Source organism: Oryctolagus cuniculus, chromosome 6, assembly GCF_051225735.1.
Source record: "Oryctolagus cuniculus isolate XC-2025 breed Fujian yellow rabbit chromosome 6, ASM5122573v1, whole genome shotgun sequence".
Lineage (NCBI taxonomy): Eukaryota > Metazoa > Chordata > Mammalia > Lagomorpha > Leporidae > Oryctolagus > Oryctolagus cuniculus.
The window spans coordinates 35,991,378-36,008,974 of record NC_142872.1 but is presented as its reverse complement, the minus strand read 5'-3'; the positions used below and the strand labels follow the sequence as shown (position 1 = coordinate 36,008,974).

Here is a 17,597-nt window from a genome sequence, read left to right as displayed (position 1 = left end):
AATCCAGCTCTCTGCTGTGGCCTGGGAAAGCTGTAGAAGATGGCCCAAGTCCTTGGGCCCCTGCACCCACGTGGGAGACCTAGAAGAACCTCCTGGCTCTTGGCTTTGGATAGGCCCAGCTCTGGCTGTTGTGGCCATTTGGGGAGTGAACCAGAGGAACACTTCTCTCTCTGTAGCTTCCTCTCTCTATAATTCTGCCTCTCAAATCAATAAATTAATTTAAAAAAAATCAAGAGGGGTGGCCAGTGTAGCACGGTGATTAAGCTTCCACTTGAGATAAGAAATGCCATGCTGGAGTGCTGGGTGTATAGTCCTGTCAGCGGGGTTGACCGGGATGGAGTTCCAGGCTCCCAATTTCCGCCTGGCCAGGCAGGCTCTGGCTGCTGTTGGCATTTGGAGAGTAAACCAGCAGATGAAAGATTGCTCTTGTATCTTTCGGTCTTTCCTTCCTTCCCTCCCCCATCACTCTGCCTTTCAAATTGATAAAAGTAAATAAAAATTATAAAAGAGGAACAGAACACATTACATGACTCATCAGTAATAGACCTGTACTTACAAAGTAATAGTAAAACAAAATATTTCTCCAAGAATGAAAAGTTTGAAATGAGGTCAGTATTGCTTTGCTTGACAACTGTAAAATAAAAATAATATTTAATTTTGAATCTCTATTTTTGAGAAAATATGCTAATTTAGAAATTCCTTTTTGTGTGACTAAGGAGAATTTTAATATTTTTGGGTTATAAAGATGCATGTGCTAGCTAGGTGCCACTGTCAGATGAAGAAAGTTCTAGGTTGGGCTTTACCCCACCAGCAAGTTGCTCAGTTTCTCAAAAGGTGCTTCTTTTTTTTTCCCTTCCCCTGAGACTGAAGGTAACAGTAAATGTGACACATTTACAGCTCTATTTCTTTTTCAAATACAGCAGCAAAGAATCTGGCTTTCCTTAAAATGGATAAGGAGAAGTAGCATTCTGGATCTCAGTCCTAAAACTGACACTAATAATGACCTTAGACCAGTTACCTAACCTCTGGCCTTTGGAACAGGGGAAATAACATGGCCTGGCTCAGGAATCACACACTTAGATGCCTGTGAGACCAAGCTGGTAATTCACACGAGCACACCAGATCAGGTCCATAACATTACTGCATGGGGAGGAGAATGATGATACTGGCTCCGGCTCACAGAGGAGAATGACCTCAGATCAAGAGATTGGCACAAGTGGGAACAGGGAACCAGGGGATCAGATCTTCAGATCTCCCTCCCTCTCCACCCCCCAAAAAAGTAAAGGTCTAGATTTTATACCACACAGTATTTTAAAGTTCAGCTTAGCTGTACCGCTTGAGGGAAGTTCATCCTTGAGACTAATAGAGTCCCTAGATATAATGAGTCAATGTTAATACAATTAGCACCATGCCTTGACACCTAATATGCAAAGAATGAATGTGAGAGCCTGCAATTTTGACACTAGTGATACCTCCTTAGCATGTATTTTTTAATAGCTGACACCTGTTGACTAATTGCCTCTTAGACTTTTTACACATGAAGGAAATCAGATTAGAGGTGGAATTGGACAAAATGTCCAAGCTAACATCACTTAAGCATGAGTTATAGAAAAACAACTTGGGAAACCCCTCAGCAAGTGTAGAAGAGAAGTTCATTTTCCTATTAGGAAAAAGTAAAGCCTTCAGTTGGAAGGCAAACTCATTAAGAAAATGCTACTTTTCATACTAAAAGCTAAATCTTGGCAAAGTGCCTTTTGAACTTTAAAAAGAATCATTAAATGGAGAGGAAGGAGTCAGCAATTAGAAAGGGACCAATTACATGGGAGAGGGGAGGGACAGGAGCAGGTGGTAACAGGTGACTGAAGGTCACTCAGGGGGATTATCGGGCTCCAAGACGACCTCAAAGCTCTCTGCAAGCTAAGAAACCCAAACAGGTTCAAGTCCAGTTGACAAGAGAAATAGGAAGAAAATGGGATGCCCATTGTGTTTTATTGTGTGTCGGAGGGAAGTAAGTGGAGTGTCCTTTGTGTTTCATTATTGCATTTAGACTCCAGAACAAGGGAGGGAATTGGAAATCGTGTAAGGAAATAACCATTGATGGCACTGGGGAGAGAGGTTTGGTCCTAAAGGGAGCATTAATTTCCAGGATTTGCACTTGCTAAGACGGCAGATCAGGGCTGCATGCCACTGTTTTACGTTTAAAACCTGAATCCATGTGGCTTTCACATGGCACTAGAGTCCTGCCATTCTTGGATTTTTCTTCACACTTCAGGATTTTCTCAAGTAGTCCATACTCCCGCACCATAAAATGTAATAAGCATGACCTTGCAAGTTATCATATCAGATAGAGACAGAAGCAGGACGATATCACAATTTCCCATGTTTCAGAGTTGCAGCCTGATGCACAATTTCGTTCACCACGGAGCCAGTCGTTTTTAGAGAACAAAATATGTCAACAGGGAAGCACTATTGTGCATGTTTGGGGGAGGGGCAGGCACGGGGACCTGCTACCTGGGGGCTTAACATCTCTACTGCACCTAACACACAACCCAGTGTAGAATTCTTTCTCTTGTCCTCTCTCCATGTGGACAACCAAATTAAAAAGTCGGCCCTCGTATCCAGAAAGAAATCATCCAGGGAGACGGACAATGCATCCTTTCCATTCTGCTGAAGAGCCCAGTAGAACTGTGCGGCTCTCCTGTGCCAAAGCCTTCTCTCTACCTGACATGTAGGGAGTCTGTAGCATAATAAGCATGTCATTTCGAGATGCTGAGAGGATAGCAATCACCAATGGAAATGAAAAGCCTGAACACAGGAAATACCAAAGGAAGAGAATGTGCATTGCAGGAACAGAGGGACTGCCGATTCGATCTCGACCTGGCCAATTACTGAATTACTAGCCACAGAACTAGTTCTGTAATATCAACGTTTCACCTTTGGCCTGTATTTTGGGGGTTGTCAACAGGTGGGCTTCTCAGAGAAACTTAGGCTCCCAAGGGAAAGAGATGTTATCTTCTAGAAGTGCAGAACATAGGGAGGAATGCAATTAGGAGAAGTTGCAACTTCTGATAGACCTACGCAGATTTCATTATCAGAGCATGTGCACAGACAGAACGCATTATTTTGCACTGGGAAACAGACCTTCTTAAACTGCAAAATGTTTTAGAACAAGGGAAAGATAAGAACATGAAAAAGATACCAAATTAGTAACAGTTAAAATTCTTTATATTTTGTCAATGTCGCTTCATTTCCCTGTTAACCTCATGCCAAATGGACTCTTCTTTGGGCACTTCCCAAGGACAGTCGCAGTTAAGAATCCACTATCCGTTTCCACATTTTCACTCTACATGCATGACAAGCGCTTTGAAACTACTCACCTAATTGGCATCACAGAGCTGGTCTGTTTTGCGTCTCGCTGTGTTCACTTCTGGTTGTGAGAGCTGGACATGCTGACCCCTACAGCTCTGATTTCTGCTTTTTAAGCGCTGCCTAGCAGTCCATTGGGCGCACACACCATCCCACCTTTTGTTTTTCTGTGCCAAAATGTTCAAACCCTTTGCCTTGGGGAGAAATCCTTGTGGAGCTGAAGCTAACTGCCAAAGGCAGTCTTTGCTTGTTTCCCAGCCGGTTGAGAGAAACAAACAGAAACAGCTCCACTCACTTCTCTTCACCCAGTAAATATTTCCTGAAGTCTGCGGTGTCCTGCCCAGCCAGTGCGGGGCTGCGGGACAGCTAGGATCGGTCCCAGCCCGCAGCCGCTGGTGTGAGTTCTCTTGACCGGCTGCCTTTGTCTTCTGGCTCCCGACAGTGCCCTAGGTACGCAGGCAGGTTTGATTTTTTAAAAAAATATCTAGACCACGACTCACCTAGTCGAGTTCTTCCTTCCTTCCTCCCGCGAAGCTCAGAAAGGCGCTTCCATCTGGAGAGCAGAAGCTAACCGAACTCTCAGAGCAGGGACACAGCAAGGAAAGGCACTTGCCTGCCCTGGCGCTGCGCAGCGAGCACAGGACTGGGCTGGGCTGCGCTGGGCTGGGCTGGGGCGGGAGGGCACCTGCGGCTGCCGGGGTGGGAGGGATTGGGGGGGGGGGTGAGCCGCTGCTTAGAGCGCGGCTCCCCCGGGGGAGGGAGGCGGGGTGCAGTTTGCCTAGGGGCGTCCACGGTTCGCGACCTCCCTAGAAAGGACCGGGCAGTTGCCTGGGGTCCTTATGTCGCCAGCAGCGAAGGCGAAGGCTATGGGCGCGGTTCCGAGCCCCAGGCGGGGCTGCCTTGGCGCCTTGGCTGGATCTGGAGCCGCCCGCCGGGTGCGCAGCGCGCCCCAACTTCCCGGACCGGGGCGGGATTCCCCTGAAGTGACCCCTGAAAAGGATCCAGGCAATGGCGCTTGCCGAGGGGCTGCGTGGGGGAGGCGGGTGGCAGGTGCGCATCTGCAGACCTTGGCTGGAGAGCGCTCCCCTGCAAGACTTCCCTCCAGGGACCGGCGGCAAAGCCCAGAGGGCTGTGCTGGCCATTTCAGGGATCCCCACGGGAAAGTCCTATTTTCTCCTTGTATTGCTGGGGAAGACGAGGCCCAGAGACGGCAGATACTTGAGCCGTGTAGCCTAACAGTGGTGGAGAGAACATTTTTGTAAGCCAGGTCTCCCGGCTCCCGGCCCCCAGGTTTCCATGTATCTTCCTTAGGCTCGAATTCTGCATATGGAGGTGGGGGGCCCAGGGATGAAGGCGATCCCCTAGGAAATTCCTATGTGACAGCTCCGTGTTTCAGTCAACGCAACTGAAATAACCTCTTCCTGTTTTGCCTCTAACCCGAGAGTCACCAACCGCAGCCAACAGACTTGGCACATAGGTTGCTTAGGAAATGGGGAGGGTGGGGACATAGGCAGCCCTGGGGCAGGCAGAAATGGACGCCATGGGGGTCCCTGGGGGTGTGCTGCAGGCGGCTTCTGAACAGCTCCACGTGACCCTGTTGCCCAGAAATGCCAGCTCTGGATCGCCAAATCTTCCTGTTCCCAAAGAGAAGCCAAAGGGAGTGGGGGAGTTTTGTCTTCCATCTCCCATTACTTTTCAAACCTTGGCAAGTTTAAAAAAATGTTAGCAACTGTGTGGTCAAACGAAACATGGCATGTGTCTGAACTGTCTCCAGCATTGGCTGTGACCTACCTGAGTGTTTACACAGCCTGCAGGGACCGCAGTATCTTGGTGTGCTGTTTTGAGTACCAGTTCCTACAATGATGACTGATGTGTCTTAAAATCTGGTGGAATCTATAGAGTATCGGTGGTCACCTTACAGTCAAGAGCTCTGTAACGGACTTCTTAGAGGAAGACTTCAGGATAACTCAGTTGTCATCTGCCCCCTTTCCTCTTCTTTCTCTCAGCCATGGGCTCCATTGTTCCCCAGCATTGTATAAGTCGGAGCGACTTTTAACTCCAGCTAAGTCATTTGTTCGTTTTGTATTTGGGGCCTGGAAGAAGAGATTTGCCCAAAGCTGCACAGTGAATTAGTAGCACATCTGGCAGAAACTTGCCTCCCTCCCGTTGCTCTTTCTACAACTTTTGTTTCTAGCTCTAGAAGCCTCTTCAGTTCTGGGTGGTGCAGAGAGCCTTGGAGTTTGGCAGTCTTTCATTCAGATGCCAACACTACCACTTGACAGCTCTGAGATGCTGGCCAAGTCACTTTAAGGCCCTGAACCTCAGTTTTCTGTGTGTGTGTGTGTGTGGCTCTCTGGTACAATGAAGCTTATTCCTCTATCATATGTAGCCTGTCAAACGCAGACCTGTTTGAAAGAGCTGATCATGTTTGACAGTTTTCTTTATTCCTTTGCGCAGTGTCTCTTGTTGATTTTCCATCCTAGAGAGCTTTTGGAGATAACACAGACTGTAGAAGGCAGGCGTTTGGGAGACTAGGCTATGTCTTTATGGCAATCTCTGGAGCCCCCAAGTGGAGAGGAAAATGAAAGAAAGAGTCAACCAGGAAAGAAATGGCCTAGGCAGAAGTACAAATCATTTTTTAAGATTTAAAAAGTAAATCATGGCTTCCAACATGAACTTTAATACCGTACAAATTCAGTCATAGCATTCTCTGCTTGAAAGCCCGCACCAGGTCGGCTGCATTTAGAACCCATGACACATCTCTGCAGCCTGAGACTGAGATCCGCTGGGCTGAGGGGGAGGCTGCAGGGGGGCACTGAGCAGCTCAGGTAGCTCTGCGTGAGGGGCCAGAACCTCAGGAACAGGTGCTGTGCCTTCACAGGTGACCAGGGGTTCTCTCGACAGAGACGAATTTCCGGATCTGGAGAATGTCAGCCTAGAGAAGCACAGTATTTGGGGAACTTTTTTTTTAAGTTTTATTTATTTGAAAGGCAGAATTACAGAGAGAGAGAGAGAGAGATAGAGAGAGAGAGAGAGATCTTCCACCTGCTAGTTCACTCCCCAAATGGCCACACCAATGGGGGCTGGGCCAGGCAGAAGGCAGGAACCAGGTGCTTCCTCTGGGTCTCCCATATAGGTGCAGGGGCCAAGCTCTTGGATCATGTTCCGCTGCCTTCCCAGGGGCATTAGCAGGAAGCTGGATTGGAAGTGGAGCAGTCAGAGCTCGAATGGGCACCCTGCTATGACACAGCGCCAACCCCAGGAACGCTTTTGAAAGCTTAGTGTGATTGGCATATAGAAAATGTAGTAGGGGATATAGTATAAGGGGATGATCTTGACGAACCAAATACATATGAAAAACCACTTGAGGTTTAAAACGTGATATAAAAAATCAAGTCCTGGCACAATGCCTCTTGCTTAGTAAGTTCTGTGATATTTGTTGAGTCTACAAATATATTTGCTTTGAGAAACTACAAGTACAACCTCCTGAAAAACATCTCTCTCAGATATCCTCCTGAAAAAGATCCTCCGTTTTGTTTTCCAATTCTATTGAATGATGGAAATTTGCAATTTCTAAACAGCCTTTACAAATTCTATAACTCAAATTCATTATCTGTTTAATAACCCATTCCTGCAATGTCAATCATTTGTCTACAGTGGGGATGGTGCCATGCCACGAGATGGAGGAACAAAGAGAAACCAGTCCCTGCTCTTGGGGAGCGAGCAGTCTAGCAAATGCACAACACCCGTCACACTGCCTCCACTACTTACGCTGTGAGTCTGGCAAAGTTTGATTGAGAGAGAGGGAAATAATCCCAGAAAGTAACAGGGACATTCAGTTGGTATTGCTCAAAATAAATGATATACAATGGTGTCAAAATGTTTCCTGATTCATTCTTTTTTTTTTTTTTTTTTGACAGGCAGAGTGGACAGTGAGAGAGAGAGACAGAGAGAAAGGTCTTCCTTTTGCCATTGGTTCACCCTCCAATGGCCGCCGCGGCCGGCGCGCTGTGGCTGGCACACCGCGCTGATCCGATGGCAGGAGCCAGGAGCCAGGTGCTTTTCCTGGTCTCCCATGGGGTGCAGGGCCCAAGCACCTGGGTCATCCTCCACTGCACTCCCTGGCCACAGCAGAGGGCTGGCCTGGAAGAGGGGCAACCGGGACAGAATCCGGCGCCCTGACCGGGACTAGAACCCGGTGTGCCGGCGCCGCTAGGCGGAGGATTAGCCTAGTGAGCCGCGGCGCCGGCCCCCTGATTCATTCTTGTTAGAAAATATTTAACTGAAAAGGAGAGAAAGAAAAGAAAAATGAGTATGAGTGAAAGCACTGAAGAAATGGACATTTATGTTTCCATATATGTGTATATACATGTGTGTATATATGTGTGTCAAGTTAGTTATCTACCTCTCTCTCTCTCCACATACACACACATACATACACACTTTTTTTTTTTTGTTTCATTGCAATGAATGATTGAATTGCTCTCTAGAAAACCTGCTCAGGACAGCATTGTTGTTGAACAAAAACATGGTTAGCAGCACCACATTTGGTGTAGTGGCTGAGTCTCTGCTTAGTACACTCACATCCCATATCACTAGTGCCTGTTCAAGTCCCAGTTCCACTGCTTCTGCTTCAGCTTCACATTCATGTGCTTGCTTCTTAAATACTTGGTTCTTGCCACCCAGAATGGAGATCAAGATTGAACTCTAGATTCCTGGCTTGAGTCTGGCCCAATTCTGGCTGTTGCAGGCATGTTAGGGAGTAAAACAGCATATGGAAGATCTCTTCTCTCAAATAAAATGAAAAAAAAAATGTGTGTATATGTGTATATATGTGTGTGTATGTGTGTGTGTGTAGTTAACATGAGATAGACTTGGGTTTGTTTCCTGATTCTACCAACTAAAGTTATGTAAGTCATTTAGATTCTGAGAGTGCTTGTTACTTGTTCTGTGTAATATGGACACTAGTAGTGCCTATCCTGAGAATTGTTGGGCTGATTAAATGAGATAATGCATAGAAGTACTTAGCATAATGCCTGTGCAGTGTGGGTACTTGGGCGTTATCATTATGCTACATGCCTCTGTTGTACAAAAGTGTGAAAAAGTGTTTCTATCACTGTACCCTCATCAGCACTGTTTTGAAAGATTATTTCTAGGAGCAATAGCCACAACATTAAACAATGCAGGTTTTCATTTTAAGGAGCTTCTATCTACTAGAAAACAGACAATTCTGCTATAGAGTAATTCAGCCAAGACAGTAGAAGTTAGGGCAATCTATGGAATGAATGAAGTTTGTAATCTCTCCTAGGGGTGTCAGCAAAGCTGTCCCAGAGCAGCAGCATCCGAGCTTGGTCCTGACAGTTAGCTCGATGAAGGGAGGGGAAGGGAGTGTTCCAGCTGGGTTGGAACAGCTCAGACAAAGTTGTGGAGGCATAAGTCAGTCGGGTACGTTCGGGGCAACCAAGGAGGTTTCGTGCGTGCAGCTTGTGCAGGAGGAGGGCGCTCAACGCGGAGAAAACAGCAAGTGGCAGAGCCTAGATGTGACGGAAGCAGTGTCAGTCACGTCCCTTTATCTGCTCTATAAAAGCTTGTAAATCGTGTGTTGTTATCTTCTGTTTTCATAGCAGAAAATAGAAACAAGTGGGTTAGCTAAGTTTCCCAAACTCCCGCATCTGGTGCAAAGCCAACACCATTGTCATTAAATGCTGGGCTTCCCTCTGCCTGACATGTGGGCACACATGTGGACATGTGTGTGATATAATTTTGTATCACAATGTGTATCATAAATGTGGTAGTAAAAAATACTGCCTTAAAAATAATATTTTTATGAAGCAGTTTTTAAAGCCAGGAAATTTAAGCCTGGCCCATCTGACGTCAGTACCTCATAATACTCCACAAAATGTTCTTTTTTAAAAAAATACACTTTTTATTTATTTTCACTTTATTTGAAAGGCAGACAGGTGGAGAGAGATCTTCCATCTGCTGATTAAGATCCCAAATGCCCTTCACAAACAGAGGTGGGACAGGCCTAAGCCTGGAACTCAATCCAGGTCTCCCGTGGTGGAGGCAGGAACCCGGATACCTGACCCTCCACCTGCTGCCTTCCAGGGTCTGCCTTAGCAGGAAGCTGGATCAGAATCAGAGAAGCTGTCACTCAAACCAGTCACTCGGATATGAGATGGGGCCATCTCAAATGGGGTCTTAACCATGTGTCAAGTACAATCCCCCCACCAAATATTCTATGAATGACGGCTAAAAATCTGAAAATGATTTGATTTCTTAGACAAATTCTATATTATAAAGATAGAACACACACACTCATGTCAGTTTTGTTCTCTGCACCATTAGTGTACATCCTCTATTAAGAGAGATCAAATAATATAATTTAGAGAGTGGAGGGAGAAGTGATGTTATTCACCTACAAACAAATTAATTTGAGTTCTTAGCTCACAAATCCCTCCCTAGGCCTTCACTAGACACTGAGCTTCACTAGACACTGGACACTGCACACACACACACACACGTGCTATATAGTCAGATCCCAGCAAATAGACATAGGTACAAACTAAGACCCAGGATTTTGTAGGAACAGGCAGTGGGCTTGACATTGACCTGGCAATCTAACAGACTGATGAGCTTTCCGTCTTCCATTTTCCCCTTCCCTAGCCTTTCTGTAAAGAGAAAATTCTTTGCAATGAGCTAAGCTCACACATGTTATGGAAATGAAGAAAATAAAAAGAAATTTTACTCTCACAATGAAAAATACATCCCATGACATTATCTTTCCTTTTCTTTAAATTAGCTAGAGAGATATTTTAAATTGCCTAAATATATAAATATATCATTTTATGTTTAGGTTGGATAATTAGCGTCATTGGATTACTGTTTGAATTTTGTTTTGGAATCTTATTGCTAAAGTTACAGAGTTCTCTGGGTTGTGCTTTTTCCCTACAAGAAAATATCCTGTTTAGACACAAATCACTTTTTTGGTTTGGCCCATCTCTGCTGTAATTAGACGTATTTTCTTCTCGAGTTATTGTGAGTTTTCTATTTTTTTTTTGGAGGCTATTTCATTGAGTAGCATAGAAAAAGCAAATATGGAGCAATCCAGGATAGCAAACCAGGAAATTGTGAAATATCTTAAAGTGCCTATAGAATTAAATGTAAAATGTTATCCTTTGCTTCTCAAATACGTCTCCACTTAATGCTCAGCCAAGGAGAGGTGCTATGGTTCCCAGAGGCATCTCTCTTGGTTTCCCAAAATTTTGTTCAATCTACCAGTTTCCACATTTCTGGGTACAGAAGTGGCTTGCATTTTAACAAATCACAATCTTGGACAAGTCACAGTAGTGAAAAGAAAAATGGAATAAAAAAAAATGGTGTGTTTTATTTTTTCACCCACAAGGAAACCTAGTCTGTTGACTACTAGGTATATATAAGAAGCATTGCTGCCCAAAGTTGTGTTCTTCAAACCCTGTAGTCGTATTATGAGTATATGTAATCTTTTCAAACTTACTTCATCTGTACTTTAGGGGGTCATCCCTTTTCTTCTTCTGTAGAAAATGGCTCCGGATCCAGGAGACACTGGAAGAGATCTGGCATTCACAAAGAGCCTTTTAGAAAACCCGATGGACTATCCTGAGGTTGAGTGAGTGAAGTGTGTTGTGTGAATTTGTCATAGTTAAGAGAGGTACCTTTTCAAACAAGGGTCTATAAATTGTTCAGGTCAGCATGACACAAGTTCACGTTGACTTCTTTGAAGAACATTCCCTTTGATGGTCTTACAGTCCACATGATTTTAGTGAAAAATTCAAGAAACATTCTTATTATCCTAGATTTTGACTCCTTGATCTAACTAGCAAATAATAATAATTCCTTATTAGGAACAGAATTGCATTGATAAAGAGTGATTAAAGAGGATAAAAAGATTAAGCACTGGTTATCATAATAATAATGTTTTGTAGTACTTTTCATATGCCAGGCTCCGTGTTCAGGACTTTATTTGCACCTTCTCATTCAGTACTCACAATATCAGTGGCCAGTCAAGAATAGTAGGCCTTAAAGAGGTGACACAGCTTGCATGGAGTCACAGGATAGAAGTGTAGGTAGTCTTGCCTCAGGATCCAGGGTTTTTGCCACTACAGAATTCTTCCTGTATATGTTTTCGTTTCTGGAATTAGTACTGCAGAGTTCACCTGTCACCTGACTGCTCCTCTAGGTTTGCTGCGCACCCGTGGGCTAGCCACTAGCTCACACCTAGCATCCGACTTTGCGTCTGTGAAATGAAGAAGTTGAACTAGGTAGTATGCACGATCCTGTCTAGTGCTGCATTCTGTGTCCACAGCACGTGTCCCATGACCCATGATTGGGGTGACCAACCATCCTGCTTTGTCCGGTATGGAGAGAATTACTAAGACGTGGCACTTTCACTATGTGCAAACCTAGACTGTGGATCACCTCACTAGGATACCTGAGATATTTACCTTATCTTTCCAGACACAACCATCTACAGGGGAGTTCATAGACCTGCTCTGACTTGAACTTTTTGTTTCTTGGATAAATTTCTGAATAATTGGTGCACAAGGTAGATTATCGGAAGGGGCCCAGGGCATGCTTTCTCTTCCTGTGTCTGTCACACTCCGGTTGTTGGAATGGCTTCCCCTTGCCTCTCTTACTGGAGAACGGTTGGCTGCTCTGTTTGCCATGATACTTAGGAATGCGTGTTGACAAGATCAGAGCAGTTGTAATCCATTTGAAGTCATCTGCACTGATGAAAGGGATCAGTTATGTGACAATCATAACTTCATTACTGAACGACTACTCGTTAAAAGACATGTTCCATTCACTGACTGATTCCCAACAGCAATGAATCCAGATAACTATTCCCACCCATTCTTTAAGGGAATGGAGTCTCTGAGAAGGGAAGTAATTTATTGAATGTCACAATTCAACTGAAGGTGGGATTTGAACTCCCTAAATCAGAGTCCCTGTTTTCTCTATGCAGATAATGACTTCTGTCATTGAAAACAGTAAAAAAGTCTAGTTTATTTGAATGTGAGTGCTGCTTATAAGATTCCAAGTAAAAAATGCTTAGACATCTGGCTTATTGCTTTCAATTCCTGATTTCCTTCCCATGCAGAATAATGAATCATTTCCTCAAGAGATATGAAACAAGTACATTATACACTGCTGTCTTTTCCCCCAACTTTATAAGTTCCTACTTATTAGGAGACAGTTTTATATACAATTCTTTTTAAAGAAAGCTGTGTTTTTAATTTTTTCATTTTTTTATTTAAGAAGTTTAGCAGGTATATAGAAATTGTGCATGTGTATGGGGTACTATGTGATGTTTCATTATACAAATGTATTGTGCAATATCCAGCCAGGATAAATATATTTATCCTTTAAAGCATCTAATATTTATTTATAGTAAAAGCATCCAAAATCCTAGACCATATATTAACATTCCCTGAAGTCATTCTACTGTGCAATAATACCCCCAGAACTTCTTAGTCTTGTCTATCTATAAACTAGTACAGATCAATCAATCTCTCCCCAACCCTCCCTCAGCCTCTGGGAATCACCATTATATTTTAAATTTTTGTGAGGTCACCTATTTTTTAGAATCCACATGTGAATGAGATCATGTGACAGTTGTCTTCTGTGCTTGGCTTTCTTCACTTAAAATAATGACCTCCAGTTCCATACATGTGGCAAATGACAAGTTTTCATCCTTTCGTGGTTGAATAATATTCCACTGTGTATGTGTACCATATTTTCTTCATCCATTTTTCAGTGTATAAAAACTCAGGTTGTTTCCATTTCTTGGCCATGGTGAATAGTGTTGCAATAAACAAGAGAGTGCAGGTGTTTCTTTGACAGATAGATTTCATTTCCTTTGGATATATATCCAGGAATGGGACTGCTAGAGCAAGTGGTAGTTCTATTTTTTCAGCCATATTAAATGGTGTGACTAAGAAACATGGTATTAGAGACCACATTGAAACCTTGGCTAACATGATAGAATTTCAATATGCAGCATCAGATTTATAACTACAGAAATTTTCTTTTGTTTTGAAGATTTATTTATTTTGGAAGTCAGAATTAGAGAGAAGGAGAGAGGAGGAAGTGAAGAGACATATATATATGTATACACACATATATCTTCATATACATATATGTGTATATATGTATCTTCATATACATACATATATCTCTCTCTTCGATCTGCTAGATCACTCCCCAGATAGCCACAATGGCCAGTGCTGGGCTAGGCTGAAGTTAGGAGCCAGGAACTTCATCTGGGTCTCTCATGTGAGTGGCAGGGGTCCAAGGACTTGGACCATTTTCCACTGCTTACCCAGGTCAGTAGAAGGGAGCTGAATTGGAAATGGAGCAGCCAGAATGTGAATTGGTACCCATATGGGATGCTTGTTAGACCACAACACCAGTCCCAAATTTCTTATTTTTGAATTGTTGTTTGGGATGCTATATTGTATATTACAGTAAACCTGAAAACTCAGACAAGGTTGCCACTTATGGCCTAATTTAAATTATTCAACACCTTTTAGTATGCATCACTTGTTAATCAAGATTCTATAATGTCTGTTTCTATGTGATTCCAAACAGCCAGGCTACTCAAAAGCATAATTAGGAGTTTGAAAATGTCTAGATTATTAACTGTATTTTTCTATTTCTGTTTAAGAGTTAGGCAAACTATACATATGGTTTATTTCCAACTCTTGGTACCTTAATTAAACATCATCTTTGTTTCAAACATGAAAAGTTAGATGAAGGTACATGTACAGAAATGTTGTTCCTGTTAATAAGCTATGTGATTTTAACATTCGCTTTTCACTAGACACTTAATTTGTTTTGTCTTATGCCCAATTATTTCTTCCTTCTCTGTTAGTTGTTTTTTTTCCAGTCATAGGAACTGAATATAATTATGTGTCAGTTATTGATCTTTATTTCTTTCCATATATATGGAGTCATCAATAGCACCAAAATACATTAAAACCAGAAAAGATTAGTTTGAAAAGATTATGGAATACAGATGCAAAATTAATCAAGTGTTGACTTACAATGATATTAATGCTAAAAATTTTCATTTAACATATATCAAAAGTTAATCAGAAGCATCATAGTTAAACATAATTTGTTGCAGACTCAAAGACTTATAAAAACAAGTGTAAGTATAAGATTGGGAAATTTTAAAAAGAATTATGCTAACATTAAATATAATACTTTGATTTAGAGCATTTTTCCTAGGGATTCCTTCCACCATCCCTATGAAGGAAAGAAGGACTTATTTCAGTTTCTAAAATAGAAGAGACTAGAAGTTAGGTTACTTGGTTTTACTAACTGTAAAATATTTTAGTTAGTAAACTGTGAGCAGTCTGGAAAAATAGAATATCAGGCATCTTCCCAAAGCAGAATATTCATTTAACTTGCATCTTAGCTGAATTATGAAATACTGACAAATTTCGCGGTGAATTTCCATTTTCAGAGTAGCTTCTTTTATAGAACCCCTATATTTCTGTCAAATTCCTCTTTATAGTCACCCATAAAGGCCTGGTTCCTTTTTGTTTTACTTTTTCACTACTTTCTTAATAAAAACAGTAAAAAATTTAATAATTTTAATAATAAAATTCACCTATTCACAGAACAACACTGGATGAGTTTTGACAAATATCCATGTTATCACTCTTGCTTTTACCCCACAATCCTTTATACCTCTGCATTCAACCCCAGTTCATTTGACCTGGTATCCAATCCACAACTGTCTCATCATTCTCTAGTCCAGACTTTTTTGATAAAATGAGTTTGTAATGTTTTAGACTTTGTGGGACATCTTTGTGGACAGCTACTCATTTTGGCCATTATAGGCAGAAAGTAGCCATAAAAATACATACAAGACTACTTCACATAGCTCTTAAAAATGGATGAAAATATCAATTATGTTGATGCAAAAGAAATTTTGAAACCTATGCAGTTTTGTCATAATACACATTTTTCATAAATATTTTGAAGATCCCAAGTAAACAAAGGAGTATGACAAGTAAACAAAGGAGTATTTTCCAGTAAGCTTCATTTAGGAATACTGAAACTTTAATTTTACGTAATTTTTATATGTCACAGAATAATATTCCTTGAATTTTCCCAATGATTTAAAAACATAAAACCCATTCTCAGCTCCTGGCTGCAGAAAAATGGGCAGCAGGGTGGATCTGATCAGCAGCTCTTATCTTGCTGACCTCTGCTATAAGCTGACGAATCATGAAATCAGAATTTCAAAGTCTACAAAGCAGTTAGGGCATGTCAGACAGTCTGTGCTGCTCAGCTGGCAGTGGCCACCTGGAGTGCTGTGTTGGGAAGAACTGTGCAGTCCAGTCTGAGCCTGAAGGGAAGAAACTTGTGTGGTGATAGATTGGTGATGTCTGCCTGGAGTACAACAGTGGAAGCACGTGAAGGGAACATTTAATATATTAGCGTCACCATAGGAGGGGTTTCAGGAAAGGGAGGGTAAACAAATAAATAGACAAGGTTGTGTACAGGCCAGCTTGAGAATGAGTACAGAGTGATTGCCATCTGCTCAACCTGCCTCTTAGCAAGTGTGAGAACCTGGATGGAACTTGGTACTCCTCAGTTTGCAGCATTTGTCTGTGCAGTCTGTAATTCTAGACTTTAAGGAGTCTTTGAAAAATGCAGTTTGTCTCACACGCAATTTGTCTGCTTCATGTAGTCTTCAATCAGGTTTCTTTCATTTGTTTGTTTTTTAAGCAGGGTGTTTGAATAGAGGAGCGAAATTTGGCTATGTTGATTGTATTAAACGACATGTTACGCTTGATTCTCATTTGGAGCTTTCCTACGAGCCGTTTTGACTTGATTCCTTTTCGCCTGTGTTACACACTCACAAACCACCTACGCCTCTTTATTATGTACTTACAAACCATCTCTACTATACAGCATACATTTGATATCTCTTACAAACTCAGGGCAGTACCAGGAATTAAAAACTCAATGTCAACTTTAAGTATTATCCCCACTCACAGTGGTGCAAGTGATTAATGGTTGCGTTGAAGGCTTAAGGAAGATGCTGCATTATCAAGTCTGGGAGAAACTGAATCCATTTACCCCACTGTTCTGAGTCCTCAGAATGACTTTCTAGACAAGTGCTTTTATTCGTTCCTTATTCTTGTTGAGCTTTGATATGTGAAGTAAAGAAACAATCGGTGGCCAGTGCTGCGGCTCACTAGGCTAATCCTCCACCTTGCGGCACCAGCACACCGGGTTCTAGTCCCAGTCGGGGTGCCAGATTCTGTCCCGGTTGCCCCTCTTCCAGGCCAGCTCTCTGCTGTGGCCAAGAAGTGCAGTGGAGGATGGCCCAGGTGCTTGGGCCCTGCACCCCATGGGAGACCAGGATAAGTACCTGGCTCCTGCCATCGGAACAGTGTGGTGCGCCGGCCGCAGCACGCAGGCCTTGGCGGCCATTGGAGGGTGAACCAACGGCAAAGGAAGACCTGTCTCTCTCTCTCACTGTCCACTCTGCCTGTCAAAAAAAAAAAAAAAAAAAAAAAAAAGAAAAAAGAAAAAAGAAAAAAAGAAAGAATGAATCGGCGCGCCCAGAGTATTGTCTGCCTGTCTGGTACCTTTATTGGATGATCCAACCACTGGTGTACCTTAGCCATTCAAGTGTCTCTACTAAGTACCCATGATTCTAGCCACTCTACAGCAGAGCAATGGCACCAGATCAAAGTGAGTTTAACCAAGGATCCTTAACTTTCGCAATATACAGCCAGGCCTTTACCCAGGATTAACCTCGGTTTATGCCTGCTTGTCAGTCCTTAACCACTCTGATCACAATGCATGTGATCCTGGGCTACAGTTACCGTTCTTCCATGTTCAGCACCGGCCTGTTTTAGGGGATTATGCTACCAAACAGAGAGGGGATATACACTCAGGCAGATAGGAATACTAAACATCATTCCTTCTTCCCAATTTCAGATATTTCTCCAAAGTTTTAGAAAAATACAGAAGTGGCACATTCGAAGTAAAAAAAAAAAAAAAAAAAACTGGACTATTAAGCAGAGATTAAAGATACCTAGTTTCTACTTTGGGCTCTGCCTTGTGTATAGCTGTATTCAACATCTTTATCTATGTACAAAGAGAGGATAGTATTTGCCTTTTTTGGCACAAGGAAGCTACAAGGACAAAAGATATGCTGTGCA

The 17,597-nt window shown here is 42.6% G+C and overlaps 1 protein-coding gene across 3 annotated transcripts in view; it reads right to left on the bottom strand.

The window, feature by feature from the left end:
• STK32A (serine/threonine kinase 32A) overlaps positions 1 to 4,305 on the bottom strand; it is a 143,822-nt gene extending 139,517 nt beyond the window's left edge. Inside the window, exon 1 of one of the 3 annotated variants that reach the window (XM_089336035.1) lies at positions 3,867 to 4,305. The gene's annotated coding sequence lies outside the window, so the exon portion shown is untranslated. Of the gene's footprint in view, positions 1 to 3,377 lie in introns of all 3 variants that reach the window. The other 2 variants (XM_008255186.5, XM_051843477.3) reach the window with 2 other exon arrangements.
• Positions 4,306 to 17,597: the final 13,292 nt, after the last annotated feature.